A 26,379-nucleotide genomic window follows, 5' to 3' on the forward strand; every position below is an offset into this window, starting at 1 on the left:
TAACCATCCCATCTCCCTCTTCAGAGGCCTTGTGTCACCAGGTATTTATGCTATAATGTGTTAGGGCCTATTCTTTTTTTCTATTTTTTAAAATTCTTGATGTGATTCATTATTGGCATTCAAGTCTCTTTTTTTCTAATTAAGGTACCATTGATATGCAATCTTATGACGGTTTCACATGAGCAACATTGTGGTTCCAGGATTCACCCATATTATCAAGTACCCCCACACACACACCCCATTGCAGTCACTGTCCATCAACATAGTAAGATGCTATAGCAACACTTCTTGTCTTCTCCGTGCTATACTGCCTTCCCAGTGACTGACCTATATTGTGAGTGCTAATTATAATGCCCCTCAATCCCCTGCTCCCTGCCTCCCAACCCACCCTCTCCAACCCCTTCCCTTTGGTAACCACTCGTCTTAAGGCCTATTCTTAAATGGATGAACCTTTGAGCACTTGCCTTTTTTTCCAGGTATCTACCAGGTAGGTTTTTTTCTTTTAAAATCTCATTTAATAGTCTAAACACTCTGTGAAGGTAGGATTACTATTTCCATGTTTTTAGGTGAGAAACTGGCCCAGAGGGATTAGGTTATCGTACCTAAATTCATGTACATTTTACCATCATACAACACTTGGGAATTGTCTTTTCTCTGAAAAGTGACTATTATACATTTCCTAAGGATGCTGTAACAAATTACCACACATCTGCTGTTTTCAATAAACAAATTTACTGTCTCATCATTCAAGAGGCCAGAAGTCTGAAATCTAGATGTGGGCAAGGCCGTGTTCCTTCTAAAGGCTTGAGAGAGACCATTTTCTTGCCTCTTTCAGCTTCTGGTGGCTCCAGACATTCTTTGCCTTCTAGCTGCATAACTCCAATCTCCTCTGTCTTCACATGGCCTTTCTTCTTTGTCCCTATTTTCCCCTCTTTTGTTTTTTATAAGGACACTCATCACTGAATTTACAGCTCACCTGAATAATCCAAGATGATGTCATTTCAGTGTTCTTTATTTAATTATAGCTGCAAAGACCCTTTTTCCAAATAAGATAACATTCACAGGATCTGGGTGTTAGGACATGGACATATCTTTTGGGGGTCCACCATTTCACCAACTACAGGGGTATCATTATGAAAATACCAATGCAGACTTTGTAGTGTTTTTAATAATAACCACAGAATTGAGAGGGACAATATCTTGATTAGAGTTCTGATGGCCAGATCCCCATTCTCTAAAATAACAAATTTTTCCTAAATGCTGGTCTCCCCACCGAACTCTGCCTATCCTCCCAAGCCTTAGGCCTATCAGAATTTCAGGACAAGAGAGGAATATGTCACAAAGGAGTATGTATTTTGAAAATGCTCTCCAAGTAAAAATGGCATACCCTTCCCACAATGCACATACCACACATGGTTGAGCATTATTTCTCTGAGGGGACACTAAAACCCAGGCTAATGGGTAAGGAGGATCCTCAGGGTATGCTGATTATGCATTGAGGAAAGAGGGAAGTCTGACAACAGCTGTGATCATGGAGGCTAAAATTTGGATCAGTATGAAGGACCTAAAATCCAAAGAGCCAGACTGGAAGGAAGGACTTCATTACGACAAGGGAGTAACACTTTTGTCCGTGTGATCTATCTGAAATACAGATGTAATCATGTCACTCTCTGCTTGAGAATTTTCAATGTCTACCTAATAATACTGGATGAATTCCAGATTCCTTAACAGCACCCAAGGACTTCTCAAGCTGGTCTCTACCTACTCTTTTAGAATTGTTTCTCACCACTCTCGCTCAAAGACAATCTTCTGCCACAACAAAATTCTATTTAACAAGTCATGTCCTTTATTGCTTTCCTATCCTTTACCATGCTTTCTATCTGCCTGGGATGCTTTCTTCTCTTTTCTACCTGATAACTTTACTGACACCTCAAGACCAGTTTCCCTGCCACTTCATCTGCAGTCCTTCTTTAACAAACTTCACTCCTTCTCATGAGTTGGCACTTGCCTCTCATGTGATTCTAAGTCACTATATTCATGGGAACTGCTGACCTCTGGCCTATCCAACCTCCCTCCAATACTTTGAGTGCTTTTAGTTAAGAACTGTGTCATATTCAGTCCTGAATCCTTGGTGCCTAGAAGGTGCTCAATAAATGTTTGCTGAAAAATGAAAGGACTGGGGTCACGATGGCTTCAAATTTGAGATACTTGGTGATGTTGGGATTTCAGTCTTTGCAGACCTGTCACCCACAGGAAGAGAATACAGAAGCAGGCCTGGAAGTAAGTCTGGAAGAGGCACAAGAAGAAGGAATTGTAGGAAACTGAGTTATCCAGTTTGGGGGCATAATGAGGATGGTTTAAGACAGATGAGTTGTCCTCAGTTCACTCCCCCATTTTCGGTGCAAAGACTAATGAAATCCAATCATGGTGGGGTTTCCCATCAATATCAGTGACACATCAGTAGGGGTAGGGATGACAGATGAACAACAACTAGAAAGTATCAGTACTGATACCTGGGAGCTGTACAGTTATGGGATGAGTTGAGAGAAAGAAAACAAAGGGAAGTAAGTATGTGTGAGAGACCCTTTAGGAATATTTTAAACAAGAGAAGAGAGATTTGATGGTGGGCCCCATTGGCTGGTATACATGTATTGGCTCAAAGTTTATTATTGTTCTTGGTACCTGCCACTCTTAGCTGATTCTGAAGAAAGTAGATAGTGTTGCTCACCTTTGGCATTTGTTCAGGGCACCTGATCCATACGCTGGCAATAGCTAATAAGGTCTTGATATGAGAGCTCTTCCTAAAATGATGTTTGTCAGCTCTGAATCAGTTGATTCAAGTAGCATAGTGTAACAGCAATCCAAGGTCTAACCAGAGGGCATACCAATTGGATAAGTTATTTAACTTCTATGTGCCTCAATTTCCTCTTTAGGAAAATGAATATAATGATAATAATATGAACCTCATAGAGTTGCTTTAAAGATACAGTGGGTTACTTAAGTCCTTAAAAAGAGTGATCAGCCTTTATTATTATTAATACCATTGAGAGGAAAATACCAAAAAAATTGTAATTATATGAGGTGGTGGATATATTCACTAACCTTATTGTAGCAATCATTTTACAATATGTATGTGCATTAAATTATAAAATTGTATGCCTTAAACTTACACAGTGTAATATGTTAATTCCATCTCAATAAAGCTGGGGGGAAACAGAGATAAATGTACCAAAGAACCACATCTGAACTGAAATAATAATAATCTTTTTCTAGCACGATGGGACCTGTATTAGTCAAGACTCTTTCAGCTGCAGATGACAGAAACCCAAATCAAACTAGCGTAAGCAAAAAAGAGGGTTTTCTTGACTTCTATCTGAAAAGTCCTGGGTATTGTATTCCAACTTCACTACAACTGGTTTCAGGGGGCACAAAGTGACATTATCAACACTTGACTTCTTTTTATCTCTCAGCTCTGCTTTCTTCTATGCTAATTTTATTCTTAAGCAGGCTTCTCTTGTAAAAGCAAATGGCTGTGGGTCATGTCAGACTTGCATAACCACAACTGAACAACCATGGTAGAATGTTCCAGTAAACTATCTGGTCCTGATTCTCATTGGCCCAAATTGAAGCACATGCTTATTCCTGAACCAATCACTGTCTCTCTGTTTGGCTAGTCCTGGAACATGTGCCTACCACTGAATGAGTAGAAGGGCCTTTCCACAATAGCAAAATGTGGTTACTGGAAGAAAAGCAATAGAGGCAGATGCAGCAAAAGGGACAGATTCAGATTTTGTGGAGCTTGAAGCTTTTTAATTTTTGGCCTCTCTTTAATAAAAATTATACAAAATTACAAATTTTAAAATAGATCTGAAAGTGAATTTTAGTTAGAATGAGAAAATCCCAACAAATTATTGGAAGCTTGGAGATTTGTTTTTTTTTCTTCTGAGTCTCAAAGACTATCTTCTGCCACAATAAAATTCTGTTTAACAAGTCATGTCCTTTCTTGCTTTCCTAGCCTTTACCATGCTTTCTATCTGCCTGGGTAGATTTAAGCATATCTACCAGACATGCTTATAAATAAATGCTTCTTGATTGTAAGGTGGTCTCCTCTCCCCATCTTAGAATACTTCATAACTCCTAATCTCCCAGCATTTACAGGGACTGAAGCAAGTGAAGGGCTTTGAAGCCTAAAGTTTGTTAGCTTAACAATAAATCCACCTCTGGACACAGGGCAAGCAAAAACAACAGATGTCTGTTCCTTAATAGCAAATTCTTTGTTTTAAAGAATGGCAACCTGGACATATATCCAAATAAGTCTGCTTAGGCCACCACTTCTGCAGAACCCTTCATCTTGGCAGAACAAGTGATCATCATTTTGTACTTTGCGGCACTGGCCAAACCCAGCTGGATTTTTGCTACACTGATTTTAACAGCTCTGCACTCACGTAATTCAGTGCTTTAAAAGGCCGTGTTTTATTTGGCACTGATGCTTTCAACAAACTTACAGGGACCGTTGGCCCCAGGAATCAAAAGCTGAACCTGTCCTGCCACAGCAGCTGGCCACGTCCTGATTTCTTCTTCCTTCTTCTCATCTACCTTTTCTTCCACCTCTTACTTCTCTTCTTCCTCCTCCTTTTCCTCTATTTTTTCTTCTTCCTTCTCTTATTCCTCCTTGATTATTTTGACAGACCTTTGAGTTCAGACAGTACATCATACATGAGACCTAAATTATGAGCAAATTCCACTGACGTCAAGCCATTTGTACATCCAGTGAACTTGGCTCACTTTTTGGCATTTCTAAGCTGTGTCCATTGGAGATGCTGACAAGAGCCTTCAGGGCAACAGAGGCATTCCAGATGGTGGCGTTCAGATAGGCTCCTAGCACACTGTCTCCCATCTGGGCTAGACCCTGGATATCACGAGCCACTCTCAGTACATCCCCACAGCTGCTGTTGACTCTTGGAAGAGCGCAGCAAACATGCTGTGACTTATCAGGGGAAACCTGCAGATGATTAACTCTGAGCCGTTATATGCTGCATTTCCACCCAAGTGGACTCCAGGCTGGGGGTAAAAGCAGGGTAGGAGAGGGGGCAGACTGTGGAATACCAGGAGTTAGGCAGCAACTGTAAATGTTTTCCCCAGCAAAGAAGACACATCACTAGGACAAAAACAAAACACTTAGAGATAGACAAACATGGGTTCAGGTCCCTTTTATTTTACTCTTTACCTGTGTGAACTTGATAGATGTTGGGAGATAACTGTTAGCCATTCGTTCCCACACACTTCTGGAAACAGCAGCCTCTTTCCTTTGGGACAGTCCTTTGCTACTCCATATGGCCTCAGGGCTCTTTCCTCCTGATTCTCTATCCTTCATTGATCCTTCCTCTCAGTGATAGAGAGGGACCAATCAACAGTATTATAGCTGCCTGGAAATCGCAAATAAACACATGGTTTATGCCAGCCCATTGAAACTTCCTTGAAAGTTTTTAAAATTTATTAATTGGATCAAAGCTATATAAGAATGTTAATATACCTTACAATCCAAAAATGAGGAGAAAGAAAAATAGTTGTCATTGTAGCCTAGAGAAATGAAGACATCCAAAGTTAAAAAGCCATGCCCCACTTCTCTGAATCACTGCCACAGCTAGCTAGATATATGGGGGCAATGTGGGATTACACATATGTGAATTTTCCTGGCAACTGAAGGTTGTCCTTTCAATGGTAAAAGAACCTCTTTTTTTTTTTTTAATCATATTATTTGCAGGGTTTTCTAAAATGTTTTATAAACTTCCCTTATTTTTTAAATGAGAGATACCACATTTAACCTCTCCGGACGGCTCATGGTCATCAAAATGAGTATCAGTTATTAGGTTTGAGTGATAATGTTTTGAAGCCTTGATTTATTTATTTTTTTAAGATTGTCCCACTCTGCCCTTCTGAGCTCCTTCCTGTTCACCCAAGCACCACAGAGTGAGCTCCCAACAAGAATGAGCTTCATTCATAGCCAAAGCTCTGATTCCCTTCCTGTCTTCCGTCCCCCTCCCTGATGTGTTCTTGCATTCCTCTGGCTCCTGAACTTCTGTTTGCTTCCTGCTCTTAGTCTAGCAGTTTCCCCTTTGATCTCACCTGTGATACAGCTGCTCTGTGGCTGACCTTTGGCCCTCTCCCTCATATGCCACTCTACTTCTGCCCTTGGGCCCTGTTCTGCGTCCAACTGGCATTTGTACTAACCCAGACTAGGGTCCCATGACAAGAGATCAGATGTTAGTGTTCCTGCCTCCTTTCACATGGTTAAATGGCCTGGGCCACTGACAGCAGGGACAGGCAACCTTACACTTACCCTCAGAGTAAGATCTTAAAACACCTGGGAATGGAAAAGAATTACAGAAGATATTTGTACTACTGCAGAGGGCCTACTGTAATCAGGCAGTACAGATACCAGTTCTTTGGGGGCATCAGTTACCATTTTTACTGGTTAACTGGATAACAGAAGCTTCTTTGAAATTGTGAGATGTCCAAGCCTGATAGCTAGTCTGGTTTGCTGGCCCCTACCTTACCCAGGCTTAGCTTTTTCTTCTTCTCTCTCTGCTGCCCATGAGCACAAGGTTGCCCAGGTTGTATTTTCTTTCTTCTTTAACAGGCCCATCTCTTCATCTCTGTAAAAATGGTGTAAAGATGAATTTGCAAAACATGAAAATGTATGTATATGCATATCAAAAATATCACACCCTTTTCAAGGGCTAAAGGGAACTAACGTGATAAAAGTATCCTTCTGAAAGAATGGACACTCTTGTTTAATGCTATGGGAAACACTGCAAAGGATGAATCATGCCAAACTAAATATTTAAGTATAAATGTTGTAGTCCTATTTTAAGAACTTCAGAGAACCCTGGCCAATCCTGTTTCTTGGTAACCCACTAAGTAGCTGCTTCTTGCCCCCTTTATAGGGAGCTGGCCCAACTGCCTGTCTAGCCACAGAAAGCATGTAAGAGCCAAGCCCGAAGGACCACCCCCCACCCCCACTTCACATCCCTCATGCTTACCCCATGTCTTATTCTGCTTGCCCTGGCTTTGTGATCCCATGGCATACTTTAATGCAGTGGGCTTCAACCCTGGCCACACACTGGAATTATCCTGAGAGCTTTCACAAAATTCTGACATCCAGGCCCGAACAACCAATTAAATCAGAATCTCAGGGGCTGGGGCCCAAGTATGGAAATTACCCTTCCAACATTTTATTCAGAAAAATTTCAAAATACAAGAAAGCTGAAAATATTTGCAGAACAGCTATATATCCACCAGTTTGATTTTACCACTAGTGATTTAATATGCATGTCTACCCATCTAATAGCATTCTGCTAACTATCCATGAATTTATCTTATTTCTAAATATATTTTGATTACCAGGGCATGTGGGAAAGAAAGGACGGAGAGTTATTGCATAGTGGTTACAGAGTTTCTTTTAGGTGATGAGAAAGGTTCAGAAATAGATAGTGGTGATGACTATACAACATTGTGAATGCAGTTAATGTCACTGAATTATACACTTACAAATGGTTATATTGGTAAATTTTATCATACACACACCCAAATATATATTTATACATATATTTTTTTAACCATCAAATTAAAAAAAAAATCACAGATAATGATGTATTTGGGTTTGGATAGCATGTATGTGAGTGTTTTTCATTATTCTTTAGTCTGTGCACATGTATTACAGATATTCCATTTTATCTACTGAGTAGAAAGACTCTTCTAAAAAAGTGAATAGTATTCTTTACCTGCAGGAAAATGCTTAGGTGGTTTCTTCTATCAGGAACACGTACTCTCTTTTCTTTACCTACAGAAATTCTTCCTTTCTTTAGGAATCAGTGTGACTTCCCCCCTCTTGAGGAGTCTCTTCCTTGCTACAGCAGCCACCACTTGTTAGGGTTCAAGACTCCGGGGCTTCTCCAGAGAACAAACCACACAGGCACGGAGATGTAAATCCAAGCAAAGTCTTTATTCAGCCAGCTAGCTGGGGCCGACAGCACCTCCCCTGACACGCAGGTCGAGTCCGAGCTGTCGACCCCCAAGCAACTTTAGGTATAGATTATATAGGATTTCCACAGCCATTGCACCAAAGCCCATACATTACCACAACCAATGAATTTAAAACACATCCCATACTTTAACCAATAAAGTTGAAACGGGGACCCGCGCTTGCCTGACCTTTGCACGAGCATTCCTTAACGTCTTGTCACGAGTTTCGTCCCCCTTAGGATATGGAAACTGGGTGGCTCTCGCTCTAGGGTGTTTCCTGCATTCCTTTACACACTAATTTTCCCGTCTTTTGAATTTGCTTAATCCTGTCGCCTTCTTCCTCACCGCAGATTGAATACGTAGAGAGGTAGCATGCTTGCCCTGGTCTCAGACCTGTCCTCACCCTTCTCTCGTTCTGCTCTTTTATTGCCTTTCATGGGCTCTGGTGTTCTTTGGCTCTTGATACGTTAAGGCAGTGAAAAGCACCATCAAAGATTGGAAGCAGAGGAGGAAGCCAGAGTATTTCTTCCTCTTTCTTTCCCTGCTGCCTGTGCAAATTGGCAGGTTCCCACTCGACAGCCCTTCCCTTCCTGTCCCAGTTCTTCTTTGGCCAGGTGTGTCATCCATTCCTCCACTTCCCTCACCCCGCCCACCGTCTACGTCCTGGACAGCCCAGGCTTCTGGGCTCAGGTAGGTAAACCATCTTCTCCCAATGTCTCCCATGCAACAAGGAGAGTGACTTCTGGATTTTGCTAAATCTCTGGGTGGTTTCACCATTCCCTATTTTGCTTCTTGATTCTTCCATTCATCTGTGTAACTAATCCTCTGTAAAAAATTTTCCTTCCTCTGATAGGCCTGTTTATTTTCCTGAATAGATCCCAACTGATATAATGTATAGGGAAAAACACAGGCTTGGATGCTGGAGGGACTGAAATTTGAATCCTGTTGCTTATTCTATGAAGTTGGACAAGTGACTTAATATCATTCTGTAAATTATAACACCCACCTCACTTGGGTTGTATGAGTGTTAGATGGCATACTCTATGGATAGTGCCTGTAGTTAGGACTCAGTCAGTGGTAGCTAGCTACCATTATTGATTTATAAACTCTTTGGCAACATGAACATACTGTTACTCTCTTTATGTAAAGGTGTTTGTCACATTCCTGCCTCTTAAATTTCATTTCATCAGCAAGCTCTTGAGCACCTGCTATATGCTAGCAATTGTGGTAGGTATTAGTTCCAGAAAAGCGTGATGAAAATACAGCCCTCGCTTTTATTGTGCTTATAGTCTAATGGGAGTGAAAGACACAACAAGGAAGTCTGTAGAACAGCAACCTGACCAACACACCAAACTGGGGCACAGGTAACCCTGATGGAAACATGGTTGAAGGAGAGAGGGACCACCTCTGCCTAGGGATGTCAGGCATGACTTCAGAGGAGGGGAACTCTGCTGGCTTTGAAGGAAAAGACTTCTGACAAGCAAAGAATGCAGAGAAGGAGAGCTCAGGCTGAGGAAACGGTAGAGCTCTGATCATATATGCACATTCTGAGCACAATCTGTCCATTTGGCGACTTCAGTGGGAATAGGCAGAGGGACAGCTAGAGGAAGACCTTGAAATCCTTGTCAGATACTGGTCATGAACTTGATTCTACATGTAGAAAAATCAATAGAAATTTTTGAGAGGAGTGATTTGATCCAACTGTAACTCAAGAAATAGAAAAGGCTATAGGGTTTGAGGACATGTTAGCAAGGCCCTGCTACCACCCTGCTGTGGTATAGTTCACAACACTTGGGGATTGATTGATATGGGGGATCAAGAGAGTTAATGAAAACTGGCTCTCAGGCAGCATTTCTCAATCTATTCAGCAGAATAACGTCTCATGAAAAACAACCATAGCAATTGTAGCTATTTTTCCAACTTTCTTAAAAAATATATAGATACACATTCCTTACATGCCTATCATTATAATATAAGGCTCTACATGATCTGACCCAGCTGACTTCTTGGATCTCATCTCAACTCTTCCCCTTGTTCAGTATGCTCCAGCTCTTCCAGCCACTTTTCTGGTGCTGGAATAGGCCAACCTTGGTCCTGATTCAGGGCCTTAGCAGTTGATATTCCATCTGTCTGAAAGAATTTTACTCCAGACCCCTTGTTTATCCTTATGTAATATAGCAGCTTGTTTCTTATTACCCTCCCTTTTGTTTATTCTCCCTTAGGCATTCTAGCCCCTTGCTCTTCCTTGAATACATCAGGCATGTTCTGGCCCCAGGGCCTTCACACTTGCTGTTTCTTTCTGTTTGGAATTATCTTCCCTCAGATTTCTGCTTGACTCACTTCTTCATCTCTTCCAGATCTTCCCTGGTTAATGTGTCACCCTTTCAGTGAGGGATCCCTGCAACTCTGTTTAAACTTTAAAGTTAAATATTCTTTCCCCTTATTCTGCTTTTCCCCATAGAGCTTGTTACCATTTGGCACAGTAGCTATTTTCCTTTTCATTTTGGTTTTCCCATGCTGGAATGTTAGGATGGGTATTCTTATCTAATTTTACTTATTGTTCTGTCTTCTGTGCCTAAGACAGTCTTGGGACATAAACGCTTGGTAAACATTTGTTAAATGAATGAGTGGACAAATGATTCCAGTCTCCTCATATCTCAGATCTCAGATCAAATGCCTTCAAGCAGAAATGCTTTCTCTGACCCTCCCATCTAAAACAGCCATTCTCATCCTAGTTATTCTTTATAACATCATCATATTTTATTTTACTCATAGTACTCATCATTATTTGAAACTATTTGATTTATTTATTGTTTATTGTCTGGACCCTGGCTCTTCCATTAGAATGTAGGACCCATGAGACCTGGGACCCTGACACATAGTAGGTAGTCAATAAATATTGGTGAAATGAATGAGAAAAGCTGCCCTCACGGCTTCCCATGGGTTATTTTACCTAGGTAGGGAACAAGGGCAGGCTGCCCCAGGATGTGCCGTAGTAACATGCAGATAATATTGAGCAGAAAACCATCAAGGCCCAAAAGACTCACAAAGAAACTTTGACCTCCCTTGGCCTTCTACTTGTCGCATAAAAAGAATTTAGATAGAGGAACTATGTCAGGAGGAGAGCTATCACAATAGAAAGCTATTGTAATGTAAACTAGGTGTGGTAGACAGGGAGGAATGTGGCTAAGTCTGTTAAAATTCCTTTGTGCCCCCTCATTGTTACTGTGTGGCCTGCAAATATTTGTTTATCAAACATTTACCCTTTTCATATTGCTGTGAATTACTTCCATTTTCCTTTGATGTCTCAGACCACTACCCCCATTTCCTTGGTTCAAGATGACATATATACCTCATTCTCCTGTCTTTGGAACTCATGTTTATGGCTTTCCTGAACAATTAAACTGTTTTTTTCTCCTGTTAATCTGCCTCATATCAGTTTGTTTCTTAGACCCGCCTAAAGAACCTCAAGGGGTAGAGGAAATTTCTTCCTCCAAAACATCTACTTTTCACAGCAACCCCCATTAAATAGTACCATTAGACTCCCCTTTTCTAAAATCACAGAAGGTTAATGCATTTAACACAGCTAAAGGCAGTAGAAACCAAATTGGAACACATGCCATTTGACTCATTCTGAGTTAGTTTATTTAACTGCATGACTTCTTAGAGCTTCTGAACATAATCTACAAGTGAAGGAAAGCATATGCAAGATTACCCAAACTTACTTGACCGCAGAATCCTCTTTTTTTTTTTTTTGTGCAATATTCCTAGAGTCTTGTGGATATTTTTGGAAATGCTGCTGTGAAATATCTAACCCATTTGACTGGGAAACTGGTAGTTTTGTTTACAGGTAAGTAACCCCATTGTAGTGCCATTTGGCCTAATAAGCCTAAGAGTAAGTCTTCTCAATGAGAAAGTAAAGGCAGCCAAGAGTTACTGTCAAAAAGCAATAGAGGAGGAAAAATAAGTGAGAGAGACCAAAAGAAAAAAAAAAGCTGTCCTAGTAAGAGAAAGGCACAAAGATCAACTTTCTCTCAGCATAATCTGACTGTTCAGTATGTGGGCCTGCTTAAGTAAGGCAATGCAAGTTAAGTTTGGCCTGCAGATCCTCAATGGATGAGTAGACATTGGTTTTGTTTATTCAACACTAGTCTCTTTCTTCCTCTAACAGAATCCAATGTTTGCCCTTGTAATTCACCCGCTTTGACTGAGCTTCCTTAAACCAATCCCTCTCTTTGCCAGTGAATGGTGTAGCAGTGAATAGGTCACCTTATGCAATTCAGTGAGACATAAAGGCAAGTCAGCCTGGGGATTTCTGGGAAATGCTTGCTGTTCCCTGAAAAGAGTCCAGAGTAAGAGGTGCAGTTCTGTCTGCATGTGATGCCTGGGACTGGACAAAGCTAACAGTAATGAGAATGCAATGCAGAGCAGAATCATGAAATACTCTCTTTTTAGTTTTCTTATGTGATTTAGTCATTCATTCATTCATTCATTCATTCATTCATCAGATATCTTGGGAGGCATGTTAAGAGATTAAATTTTAGATGAAGAAATAAAGTGCTCATTTCCAGTGAATAACATTACGCTATGTATTGCTTGGTTATGACTATTGTTACAATTCTGTTTCAGGTGACTGTCCGTTGACTGTTTTAGGAATGAGGGGCTGGGCCTCTGTTATGCATGTGATTTTTGCAGTGTTGCAACAGAGGTGGATCAGTGCCAGCTGAAGGGTGCTGCCTAAATTGGCAAAAGTGGGACTGAGTTGGAAATAGACATGAGGGGAGTAGATGTCAGATCAATGATGTAATACTGGAGTAAAGTTCTCCATTCGGCAGCTGCAGATTTTAGGGATTCTTCCTGTCTCTGAACTAGGGTTTCATCTTCTGAATGACTAGCTCCATGACTGTACCTGGGTCTTGAGAAATTCCCTTGAAACCTGCAATATCTGCCATCGTCCACTTCAAAACATGGGGTTAGCTGTCTGTGTTCATGCCTGAGATCTTCTAGATGTGGCCTGGAGAGGCAGATCCTGTCAGACTTACCTCTTCAGTTGTTAGTAATTCTGGAGGAATGGAGATTCAATAAATAAAATAGTAGATTCTTCTTGGCCAAATAATCCTGTCTACATGCTCCCTTCAGGGTTATCAGGGTCTGATTTCAACAGATTTGTAGATGCCTTAAAGAGCAAAGTGGGCATCCCTGTCCCTCACCTGGGAACTGGCTCAGATAGTTTGTCCAAGGCTGCCTAGAAAGTAGCGGTGAGGATTAAAATCCAAGTTGTCTTAATTCCCAATGTCTGGGCACATAGCCATTATGATAAATGAGACCCTTCAAAGTTTGTGCCAAGGAACTTAACACTTGAGAAAATTCTGTAAAGGGCTTACAGTCAGAAAAAGATAATGAGATCCATCTGTGGGTGAAATTGCAGTATTTCCAGAATCTCTCGCCTGGCTTTAGTATATCTCCCTATCAATAGGTGTTTCTAAGGTGTGGAGAGTAGTAGCCATCTCCATATCAATAGGAGGTAATTTTGAGGGCCGGCAAGGGCATATCTGAACCAGAGAGGCTGGGTGGGGTCTTTTCTGCTGCAGCTGGGTCAAGAGAGACATGGGATGACTGCTTGTAAGAAATAAACGGGTTTCTTCTACTTTATTTCTCCCCTTGACTGATTTCGGTTTCAAAGGTATTTTGCCCCGGGATTCCCGCCGCTCCCCCGGAGTTACACATCCCACCCCTACCTGCCATCATTCCCTTCTGCCCCCAATTTTGTAAAGTCTTTCACTCTCAGTAGGGAGCACAATTCTTCACTATAAATGCAGAGCTTCCTGTGTCATACCCAGCTAGCACAAATGAGTAAGGGGGTCCTGTCTCATGCTCAATGGGACCAGCAAGGACAGGCCGCCCCCAAAATGTGCCATTGTGACATGCAGATTATTTTGAGCTGAAAACCATCAAGGCCCAAAAGACTCAGAAAGAAACTTTAACCTCCCCAACCCCCACCCACATAAAAAAAATTTAGATGGGGGAACTGCTTCAGAAGGAAAGCTATCGCCATGGAGAGCTATACTGTGATGTAAACTAGGTGTGGTAGACTGGGAGGAATGTGGTTGTTAAAATCTCCCTGCTTCATATTTCTGTATGGCCCATTGTGGGTAAATGGCAGATTTCCAGAATCTCCCCCCTGGCCTTAGGTCATTTACATATCAATAGGTGTTTACCATTGCAGCCTCCTTTCAGGACAAGGGGTGGAGAGATAACGTCCATTCTCTCCTCCCCTCCGTTCTTGGTATGTAATTGGTCTGGTGTCTGCCAGTCACCAAGGACTCACCAATGGGGTTTCTCCCAGAAGGGGCAGGTGGGAAGCTGCTGCTGGAAAAGATGGACAGAGCCACACCTAGCTAGTGGATTCAAGCAAGCTGTGAGCAATAAAAAACAGTTTCTTCAAACCCGTCTTCTCCCTTGACTTATTTCTGTTTCACCTGTTGAATAGGGGATTCCACCTGGGCCAGGAACACCCCTCTCCCCACCCCCCCCACTCCCAGCTGCACCCATCAAGTGTTTTGTTTATCAATCATTTACCCTTTTCCTATTCCTGTGTTCCTTAGTTTATATTCCTTTCCTAGCCTTAATCCTAGGGGATCCAGAGGCAGCCTGATGGCAAGTGGGGAAGGGGGAGAAGCACATCAAGTGTAGGAAAATGAGATGAAGCTAAGTACCCCGCTCTCTACCCGTCATTGCAAGCAACTTTGTCAAGGGGAGAAACTAACTTTAAATGGAATTTGGAATTTTGACTCATACATTTAAATTACTGAACATTCTGACTCAAAAAACAGGATTAATATGACTAGAAGTAATCAGAAAACTTTTATCATCTAGGAGTGTCCTGGTTTGTATTTCTCTCAAGGGGAGGACTAGCTTCTTGGAATGGGTGGTGGATGAAAAGAAAAATTGCTTTTGATTGTATCTACAAGACTGCTGACTCAAAGTGTCTGTCATAGCTTTTGGAGTTCTTTTCCTGTTATTTGCAACTGTGGGGTAAATGGAAGTTTTCACCCAGAACTTCCCATCTGGCCTTGGTCTATTTACATACCAATGGATGTTTACCACAGCAGAGCCTCCAGTTGATTTGGGGCAAGGGGTGGGGAGAAAATGGCCGTTCTTTCCTCCTCTCCATTCCTGGTACCTAATTGGTCTTGTGCCTATCAGTCACCACAGACCGCTCATGGAGCTCCTGCTGGAAGGGGCGGGCAGGGGGAGCGGAAGTGTATGTGGTAGCGGGAGGGGATGGATGCTGCTGAACCTGGCTAGCAAGCTGTGAGAAATAAAACCCCTTAACTCAGCCTGTCCTTCCCCTTGTCTTACTTTGGTTTCACTAGATTCACAGGGAACTTGCTCCAGGAGGGGATTCCCCTCACTCCCAGAGCTATAGCAACCCAAAGGGTTCTGATAACATACCAAATATTTCATGCATACATTAAACACCAAATGTACATAAAAGTCAATTTCCTAACGTAATATCTTCTTTCAAATTCTGGTTCTCCTAGCTTACTGGAAAATACATTGAGTTGTCAGAAGTATGTGGACTTTCTCAAGAGAAAGTTAAGCATCAGTCTTCTCTTCACTTTATAGGGAAATCAAGCCACAAGCTGTATGTATCTGTTAAACAGCTATAGAACCAAAGCTTCTTTTGCATTTGGATTCCTAGGATATTACTTGATGCTTATTTACAATTCATAATTTTATGGATCTATTTTCTCTGTCACTACATATCTGCATTTTGAACAAATACTTAAAATTTGTTTTTTGCGTTTGTAATTAAACAGCTAACCAGCTTAAGTCCAATAAGAATTTAATTGAGGCTGAACATTTGCTGCTTTTAGCATGCCTAATAATTTCCGTCTTTGTCTTGAATAATGGTACGTATTAGCATTTTATTTTTCTGCTTTCCACTCATTTGTATAAAAAAGGTTCAAAGGAAGTATTCAAATCATTGCATAAACCAACACTGCTTGACAGATAATACAGTCCAGATAAAACAGAACCAAGGACTGATGACACTATCATGAAAACTTTATTAATCAACAAATATTTAGGAATCCCAATTTATGCATATAAAAGTTAAGTTATATGGTATCAAAGCACAGTGTCAGAGTCTCATTCATCTGAAGGTCCCTAGCATCTAGAAACATGCTGCTCAATAAATGTATGTTTAGGGGGTGAATTCCCTTCCTGGAAAGTAGAGAAGATTTCAAAGTTTGATAAATTTTACTTGATTTGTAAGATGAGTACTTAATCATTTTAATTGTACTTTCTTGACTCTTATGTTTAGGCTATTGAAATATCTAGATTCAAGCCTTTCCAGATCCCCAACACAAAGATGAAACTATAGAGAAAAACAATTTTGTCCACTCCTTATCATGTGCTAGAGGTCACATGGATGTTCCCTCATATGGAAGGAAATATCAGAAGTGGGGAATGGTTCCCCATAAAGGTATGTAAAATACTTAGCTTAGTGCCTGAAAAGAGGTTAATACTCAATAAGTGGTGAGTATAATAAATAGAAAAGGGATTGAAAAATAGGTGAAAATAATTTTCTGTTTCTTATTTATAGTAAGTAATGGCTAAGGGGAAATTTATAAATTACGGAAGTAGGACAACCAAGTAAATTCTGCAACACTTGACTTCTTCCTCAGTTTTTTTTTTTATTAAGAGTAAAATTCATTGCCTTAAATTGTCCTTTTAGTGAGCATCTATGAAGAGAGCCTACTTCAGGCATAGTTCGGGGTTTTTATATATAACCATGCATATATTAAACACCAAATGTACATAAAAGTCAATTTCCTAACGTAATATCTTCTTTCAAATTCTGGTTCTCCTAGCTTACTGGAAAATACATTGAGTTGTCAGATAAATGAACATGACTAGGTGAGTATGGATTTTATTTTTTCTTGGATCTCAGAGCCACAGAATTGGCTAATTAGGATTAAGTAATCCTAACCTTTGGTTATGACATTGTAGCTCCAGACCAAAGGGGGTTTCTAGCTCCTGGCAAGTTCATTCTAGGTTCCATGAGACTGAAAAATAATAGCAGAACAGTTTGGTGTTAAAAAGAGGCTGATACCAAGCTTTATTCTCATGGTGATAGTTCAAGCACTGGAAGTACCAAGTCTGTCTCTGTCTCCTCTTTCCTTTAGGCTCTGCCTTTGCTCCAGCCTCTACTCTACCCCAAGCACTGGGCAGAGCTCTTTATATAGCAACACAGGCAATATCAGTTTATTGGCAACAGGTGGGCAAGCATTAGCCCTAGCAAAAGGCTGATTATGTCATCAAGTAGCTTAGGGTCAGGTGAGGATCCTGGCTGTAGGCACTTCCATTTTCTCTATAGTCATATTCTCCTCATTGGTCCTTTCCTCCCTCTCTCCTGCCCTGGCTTCTTCCTAACTTGCTACTGCTCCTAGGGAATTCTACAACATCAACACCTGTTTTGAATGGAGGAGAGCTTTAGTATCCTCTTGCCCTCTTCCTCCTTTCCCTCCCAGGCAACTGTCTTCATTTGTTAGGCTGAGTTTGAAATTTGAATAAACACAGTGACAGACTTACCACATCTGGAGGACAGTACTACTGTTTTTTTTTGTTGTTTCTCCCCGAATTCTAAGTGCATCCCTAAAGGTCAAAGGAAGGACGTGGTTTTGACTCAAACTTTGCCCTGTTTGCCAACCTCAGAGAGTCTAGGTTGAGTTAGGGGGAATATAGACAAGTCTAATGTGGTTTGGAGTTATGAAACTTCCATGTAGTTCTGTTTTTCACCCAGTTGTGTCATAAGAAAACAACTAAAGCATTCATTTCAGTTTTTGTTAACCATCTTTTAGAATGACACAAATACATATTCAGTATTTAGATCTGTATTGTACCTAACAAATTATCATAAAATATTGAAATTTTATTATGTACTGATTCACAAGTCAGTTTTAAACTACTTACTTTACAACTATGATTATATCTATCTATACATATATGTACAATGTACAATATCATACATCTATATAAAAATATGCACACTAAAAACACAGAACTGGACTTTTAATTATTTTTATATAAGCAATTAATACTCATTAAAGAAAATTAGATAATAAAAAATTAAAAAGGAGGAATTATGTATACGGCAGTTTCTTAATTCATTCTACTGGCAACTGTTATTGTGCGAGGTGCTGAGAAAAAAACACAGATGATTAGCACATGGGCTATAATCTTTAGGAGAGAGACATTGTCTTGCCAATGGGTTTCAGCCCTGGACAAATTCACTACGGATTCAGTGAGACCAAAGAAATGACAGTAGAACGTTGTTGGGGTGAAAGGGTTTATACTTTATTCCCATGGTGGCAGGTCAATCACTAGAATCCCATCCACTCAGAGCAAGTCTGCATTGCAGTAAGCCAGTCTCTGCCTCTGGGCCTCTCTGCCCCACAGCCATCTCAGTCTCCATCCTCGGCACTGCCACCACTCTAGCCTCTGCTCTCCTGCAGCCATGCCACTGTGTTGCCCAGAGCACTGGGCGGAGCTCTTTATATAGAGTCAATAACAACATATTGCCCACACATGTGTAGTGAGCTAGCTGACCAGGGCCAGGTGGGAATCCTGGCCACAGGAACCTTAACTTTATCCACAGACATAAGTAAAATACATGTATTTTAAATATTCAATGACAAATTAAGTTTGTCAACATCTTCAGTACTCAGTACTCCCATATCTTCCTGTTGTCTTTAACTGAGTCATTTAGAGGCAGGCTCTGTTTACCCAGTAATCAGATGACCTGTGGGAGCCTGGGCCATATCATGATTTAACTTGAATCCCAGTAATCTTTAGAATGCATGTTTCTGCATGTCTTGCCAATGGGTTTCAGCCCCAGACAAGTTCGCTGTGGATTCAATGTGACCAAAGAAAATGACAGCAAAATGTTCTTGGGGTGAAAGGGTTATACCCAACTTTATTTCCAGATGGTAGGTCAGTCACTAGAATCCTGTCCACTCAGAGTGAGTCTGTATGCAGCAAGCCAGTCTCTGCCTCTGGGCTTCTCTGTCCACACAGCTGTCCTCTGGGCCTCTCTGCATAGTCGTCCCACACAGCCATCCTCTGGGCCTCTGTCCTCAGCACTGCCACCACTCCAGCCTCTGCTCTGCTCTCCTGCAGCCTTGCAGCCCTGCCATCATGTTGTGCCCAGAGCACTGGGTGGAGCTCTTCATATAGAGTCAAATTGCCCGCAGGTGTGCAGTGAGCCAGTCAGCTAGGGCCAGGTGAGAATCCTGGCCACAGGAACTCTCATTTTATCCACACTACACTTTATTTAGAGAGGCAGAAGTTGGAAATAAATCTTTCTCCTTGTTACATGGGCTGGGCAGATCAGTGATAAAATGTATACTGTTGATAGTGTCTATTGAAGACAAAGAAACAACATCAAGGTTGAGGTAGGGAAGGGACATGGTTATGTACTGTATTAATGATTCATTCCAAATTTCACAAGGACAACCTCCAAAGCAGAACATTTTTTTTCCTAAATATATTTTGAATAAAATTTTGAAAGAGGATCTTAACAAAATAGAGTCTACTCAATAATTTTACAATTTTCAATAGGTATATTGAGTCACATATTGATCATGAACAATGTTAGGAGTCAAAAATCCTTTGATTTTATGTGCCTCATTGTATGCTATTGGTAGACTTCCATTAGTTTCAGATAATTTGACTATATGTCTAAGATTTCCAAATAATTGTGCTAGGAACTATACAAAAGAATTAAAGTTGTGACACCCTGTACCTATAATCATTTAACATAGTAAGAAGCTGGAAGAAAAGTATTTTGGTTCTTAGGTAAAGTGAGGCAACTGGACACAAAGGAGAAACCAGCGGTTGTCTAGTCTGTCTTTCTTTCACTGATGAAGCAAAACCAGATAGTTTCTAATTTCTCCTTCATTATGCTTTTTACACAGTTTGATATATCAAACTCCTACCTAACAAAATTATTACTTTAATATAATCCATTGCTTGTACTTTTCTACCTGTCTCCCATCCATTCATCCAATAAATGTTTATTATGTACCTGCCACGAATGAAAGCACTTTTCTGGACACAGTATTACTCAATACCTCAGTTGAAGAACAATTACATATCACTGAGATAGAGTTTATATAATAAATTGAAGCTGCTATGGGAAATTTGGAGTTTACAAAATAAATGAGCTTAAATTTAAGGACCAAAAAGTACCCGGTTTTCAAAACTGAGGGTTGTTTCCTTGTTTGTTTTTTAAATACCCCTAAGCTACTATGAAATTCTGAGTTATGAATTTCTTTTCCTAACAAATGAAAAACCCTTCCCATGGCAAGGGGCATCACAGTAGATTATTTGACTTTCATTGTGGTTTATTTCATTGTATGACGAGTCATATTTTTTCCTTTGTAAGTTACACAGGTTGAGAAAAACCTGGTGGCTGTGGTTTACATAGGCCACAAAAAATAAATTGTTCCCTAAACTGTATATCTGGCCATCCAGTTTCTCTCCAGAGTCCTGACCATCATTATCTTCTGACAACTAAACATTTCCCCATAAATGTTCCTCAGGCACACAAACTCAGTTTGTATAAAGCTGAACTCTGTGTCAGCTCCCACAAGCCTAGTCTTCTTGAATTCTCTCCTATAATCAATCATACCACCATCTACCTCGTTTCTCAAACTGGGAATTGAACCTTCATCTAGAGCCTGTCTTATGGTGTTCCCCATCGTTATTAGGTCATCAGATTTTGTTAATGTTATCTTCAGAACAGGTCTAGAATTCTTGGTTTACAATTACTGCCACTGCATAATGCCGTTCACCTTGATCTTGCCTGGGCAATTGCAAGAACCCCCAAAATGATCTTCCTGCTCCTGGTCTCTCAGTTCTCTAGTTAATGCTCTATACTGTCATTAAGGTTACATTTTTTTTTTAACTTAAATATGCTCATGTAATGCTCTCTTTCTCCTTCTCTGAAAATATTTGAATGGATCCTCATTAACTAAAGGACTGAGTCTAGTCATCTTAGCACTGCATGTAAGAACATTTATAATCTGATTCTTAGAAATAATAAATTTTTTCTTTTTAGGTCTGTCTTTCCACAAGTATTATGTACTTCTGCCAAACAGAATTGCTTGCCTAAATATATACCATGCTCTTTGTCTATTTGTGAGCTGGTGAACATGCTATCACTTTGCCTAGAATGTCACAACTCACTTCTTCATTTGGTACACCCCTACTTAACTGTGCAGGACATAGTTGAAATATTGTCTCCTTTAAATGGTCATCTTTGAAATCCTCTGGAAGAATTAGTACTTCTACCCTCTGTGCTGGGCTATTCTTTTTTTGCCCCTCAGGTCTTCTGCTCCATAAGTCTTAACCTGCCCTGTGTCCTTGGAGGCTGATCTCTTTGGATAACATCAACCTGATTTTCTTCCCTCTGACTTTTTAGTGGATTTTGACAATGAGAGGCTCTGGAAGAAGCTCAGAAGACAGAGAGAGCAAAGATTGTACTAATATTTCCCTAACTCCTTCCCTACCAGGCCTTGGACCTGCATTAATCTACTATAAGTGAGGTAGGGCAGGGACATGGAACAAGCATCATGATTAACTTTTCCTGCCTATGATGAAAAATGCCAAGATACAAACAGTACAGTAAGAACAGATGGAGGGACTCCATCTTAAGGTAAGATTCCATTTTAAAATCCAGGGAATTAGGAGGTAAGATTCCTAACATATTCTTTGGTAATTAGCCAACAACTTATTTTAAGGCCAGGCAAGTGGTCCTAACTCATATCTTCCCAGTGTTTGAGGGAAACCGCTGTCTTGGAGAAGGACAGGATCAATACATTCCTTGTGTTAAGTTTATCTTACAGACAATGGATTGTGACATAATGTCTCTCACCAGACACATTCTTTTTTTTTCTGGCTCTGTCTAGGCTGGCTTTTTGCTTCTTCTCAAGACCCTCTGTCTATTGTCCTTTTAGAGAATACTACAGCTCATGCGTGATTTAGCCTCTTTTTTATTTTTATTTTTATTTTGGTATCATTAATCTACAATTACATAAGCAACATTATGTTTACGAAACTCCCCCCATCATCAAGTGCCCCCCACATACCCCATTACAGTCACTGTCCATCACCGTAGTAAGATGCTGTAGAATCCCTACTTGTCTTCTCTGTGTTGTACAGCCCTCCCCATACCCCTTCCCCCAACATTATGTCTGCTAATCGTAATGCCCCTTTTTCCCCGTTATCCCTTCCTTCCCACCCATCCTCCCTTGTCCCTTTCCCTTTGGTAACTGTTAGTCCATTCTTGGGTTCTGTGATTCTGCTGCTGTTTTGTTCCTTCAGTTTTTTTCTTTGTTCTTATACTCCACAGATAAGGGAAATCATTTGATACTTGTCTTTCTCTGCCTGGCTTATTTCACTGAGCATAATACCCTCTAGCTCCATCCATGTTGTTATAAATGGTAGGATTTGTTTTCTTCTTATGGCTGAATAATATTGCATTGTGTATATGTACCACATCTTCTTTTTCCACTCTTCTAATGATGGACACTTAGGTTGTTTCCATTTTTTGGCTATTGTAAATAATGCAGCGATAAACATAGGGGTGCATATATCTTTTTCAAACTAGGTTGCTGCATTGTTAGGGTAAATTCCTAGGAGTGGAATTCCTGGGTCAAATGGTATTTCTATTTTGAGTTTTTTGAGGAACCTCCATACTGCTTTCCACAATGGTTGAACTAATTTACATTCCCACCAGCAGTGTAGGAGGGTTCCCCTTTCTCCACATCCTTGCCAACATTTGTTGTTGTTTGTCTTTTGGATGGTGGCGATCCTTACTGGTTGGTGTGAGGTGATATCTCATTGTGGTTTTAATTTGCATTTCTCTGATGACTAGCAATGTGGAGCATCTTTTTATGTGTCTGTTGGCCATCTGAATTTCTTCTTTGGAGAAGTGTCTATTCAGCTCCTCTGCCCATTTTTTGATTGGATTATTTGCTTTTTGTTTGTTGAGGTGTGTGAGCTCTTTATATATTTTGGATGTCAACCCTTTATTGGATCTGTCATTTATGAATATATTCTCCCATAGTGTAGGATACCTTTTTGTTCTATTGATGGTGTCCTTTGCTGTACAGAAGCTTTTCAGCTTGATATAGTCCTATTTGTTCATTTTTTCTTTTGTTTCCCTTGCCTGGGGAGATATGTTCATCATAGAAATTGCTCATGTTTATGTCCAAGAGATTTTTGCCTATGTTTTTTTCTAAGAGTTTTATGGTTTTATGACTTAGCTTCAGGTCTTTGATCCATTTCGAATTTACTTTTGTGTATGGGGTTAGACAGTGATCCAGTGTCATTCTCCTACATGTAGCTGTCCAGTTTTGCAAGCACCATCTGTGAAGAGACTGTCCTTTTCCCATTGTATGTCCATGGCTCCTTTATCATATTTTAATTGACCTTATATGTTTGGGTTAATGTGTGGAGTCTCTATTCTGTTCCAGTGGTCTGTGGCTCTGTTCTTATGCCAGTACCAAACTGTCTTGATTACTGTGGCTTTGTAGTAGAGCTTCAAGTTGGGAAGTGAGATCCCCCCCACTTTATTCTTCCTTCTCAGGATTGCTTTGGCTTTCCGGGTCTTTTGTGGTTCCATATGAATTTTAGAACTATTTGTTCCAGTTCATTGAAGAATCTTGATATTGTATTTGGTATTTTAATAGGGATTGCATTATATCTGTAGATTGCTTTAGGCAGGATGGCCATTTTGACAATATTAATTCTTCCTAGCCAAGAGCATGGGATGAGTTTCCATTTGTTAGTGTCCTCTTAAATTTCTCTTAAGAGTTTCTTGTAGTGTTCAGGGTATAGATCCTTCACTTCCTTGGTTAGGTTTATTCCTAGGTATTTTATTCTTTTTGATGCTATTGTGAATGGAATTGTTTTCCTGGTTTCTCTTTCTGTTAATTCATCATTAGTGTATAGGAAAGCCACAGATTACTGTGTATTAATTTTGTATCCTTCAGCAACTTTGCTGAATTCAGATATTAGTTCTAGTAGTTTTGGAGTGGAGTCTTTAGGGTTTTTTATGTACAGTATCATGTCATCTGCAAATAGTGACAGTTTGACTTCTTCTTTACCAATCTAGATGCCTTGTATTTCTTTGTTTTGTCTGATTGCCATGGCTAGGACCTCCAGTACTATGTTGAATAACAGTGGGGAGAGTGGGCATCCCTGTCTTGTTCCCTATCTTAGGTGAAAAGCTTTTAACTTCTCGATGTTAAGTATGATGTTGGCTGTGGGTTTGTCATATATGACCTTTATTATGTTGAGGTACTTGTTCTCTATACCCATTTTGTTGAGAGTTTTTATCATGAATGGATGTTGAATTTTGTCGAATGGTTTCTCAGCATCTATGGAGATGATCATGTGGTTTTTGTCCTTCTTTTTGTTTATGTGGTGGATAATCTGAGAGAGACAGTCTTGAAAGCCTTAAAAGACAGAATCCTAAGCCGTTAAGTGCAGCTCCTCTGTCAGGGTGCCTGTACTCCTCTTTCTTCAAGTGTGTACTTTTTGCCTTACATAAAGACTTCTCACTGCAGAACTTACTGTGTTTTGTCTCTGTGCTCTTCGTCTTTGTTACTTTGCTATTTCATTCGATTTTCTCGACTTAAGCACAAGTCTTCACTCTTCCTGTCCTACTTCAGACACGTAGGGAAGGGCTACTGAGATCTCTTACTTGGACTTCCAAGTTCATCTTGCCTGGGTCAACCAGACCAGACTGCAGCTCTTTAGTAGCGTGACTGAAAATCTCCTTTGCTTTGGGAAGTTCTCAGAACATAATCTCACTCCATCCAGTGCTCTGCAGCTCTCCTAAATCCTGGGGTGATAGGAGCTTAGTCCCCACATCATGCAGATCCAAGCAGACACTGGTTCCAGGTGACCTTGGCTTTAGGAGTTGGCAAGAGATTTGCCCTATGCCTGGCAAGAGTTCAGTGGGCTTCTCTTTCCTCCCTCTGTTTTTCCTTGCTTTCTGCCACCTGCATGGCTTCTGCTGTTCATTGCTATTCTTGCTGTAAGGAATTCCTTCCTTACCTACAATTGTCTGACTCACTCAAAATTTTTTTCTCATTCAGAGTCAAGAACCCTCCCCCATCCAGGCTGAAGTTTCACCTAGTGCCCAGGGAGAGACCTCCCCAGACGCAGCTGCCTGAGAACAAGAAGAGTTGCTTTGGGGTAGACTTTCTAATAGCTAGAACATTCTCAGTTTTGGTCATATTTCCCTTCCTTTGCCTACCTAAAGGTGGGAGTAATTTCTCAGTGTTGATGCTCAATTATCTCTAATTCTGCCTATACCTTGTAAATAAATCCTTATTAAACTATCTTTAATCGCTCCACTTGAGTATGCCACTGACTCCTGTGGGACGATTCAGATGTCTCTGTAACTATACTTAACACATTGTATTCCAATTATTTCTGTCCACCTGTCCATTTCCCCCATTAAACTCCTTAGGGCAGGTGTGAATCCAGAGAAAGAATCCTAGTGATTAAATAGAAAAGAGCTTTTCTTTCCTATAACTTTATAAAGACCAGGGCAGGACACACAGAAGCCAGAGCAAGGAGGAATCTCTGCAATATGCAGAAAATCTGAGGGACATGGGAGTAATCGTTGAGAATCAGGTAAGAAATTGCCTCCTTAATCTGAAGAGTCAGACTGGTTGAAAAGGGAGTCTATAGTTAAAAGGAAAATCAGAGATAGAAAAATCTGACCCAACTAATTAGCTTTGTCAACCTCAATCCAACTTGGGCTAAAGTCGGAAATGCTTGGCCTGGCATTTGGAATCCACTGATAAAGGCTTTCGGATTTCATCCAGTAATGGGACCAAGAACTATAAGCAAAAGGGCAATGACTAAGAACTGTGTAACATTTCTTAAACTTCCATAACTGTTGGTGATGAGAGTTGGAGAATCCCAGTAAGTAGCCTTTCTCCTTCCTGCCCAAGTTTTCAACAAATTAAGAAGTAAGGACTAAGACAGATGGAGTAAAAAATAATAATGGTGATAGTAATAATAGCCCAGACTTTTAGAGCACTTATTTTGTAACAGGCACCGTTTTAAGCACTTCATATATATTAGCTCCATCTTTGCAACAACTCATGAGTAGATGCCCTTAGGCCCAATTTGTAGGTGGAGAAATTGAAGCACTGGGAGGTTAAGTAAATTGTCCAAAGCCACGTGGCTATTATTAAGTGGCAAATCTGGGGTATTAACCAGTTTATTTCAGTATCTATGTACCTGACCACTACACATATT

At 40.4% G+C, this 26,379-nt stretch overlaps 1 long non-coding RNA gene across 1 annotated transcript in view; it reads left to right on the forward strand.

Moving 5' to 3' along the window:
• LOC118928638 (uncharacterized) overlaps positions 1–25,449 on the forward strand; it is a 103,631-nt gene extending 78,182 nt beyond the window's left edge. The window contains exon 4 of the long non-coding RNA XR_005031305.2: positions 25,203–25,449. This is a non-coding gene — a long non-coding RNA (uncharacterized LOC118928638). The remainder of the gene's footprint in view (positions 1–25,202) is intronic.
• Positions 25,450–26,379: the final 930 nt, after the last annotated feature.

Source organism: Manis pentadactyla, chromosome 9 (assembly GCF_030020395.1).
Source record: "Manis pentadactyla isolate mManPen7 chromosome 9, mManPen7.hap1, whole genome shotgun sequence".
Taxonomy (NCBI): Eukaryota; Metazoa; Chordata; class Mammalia; order Pholidota; family Manidae; genus Manis; species Manis pentadactyla.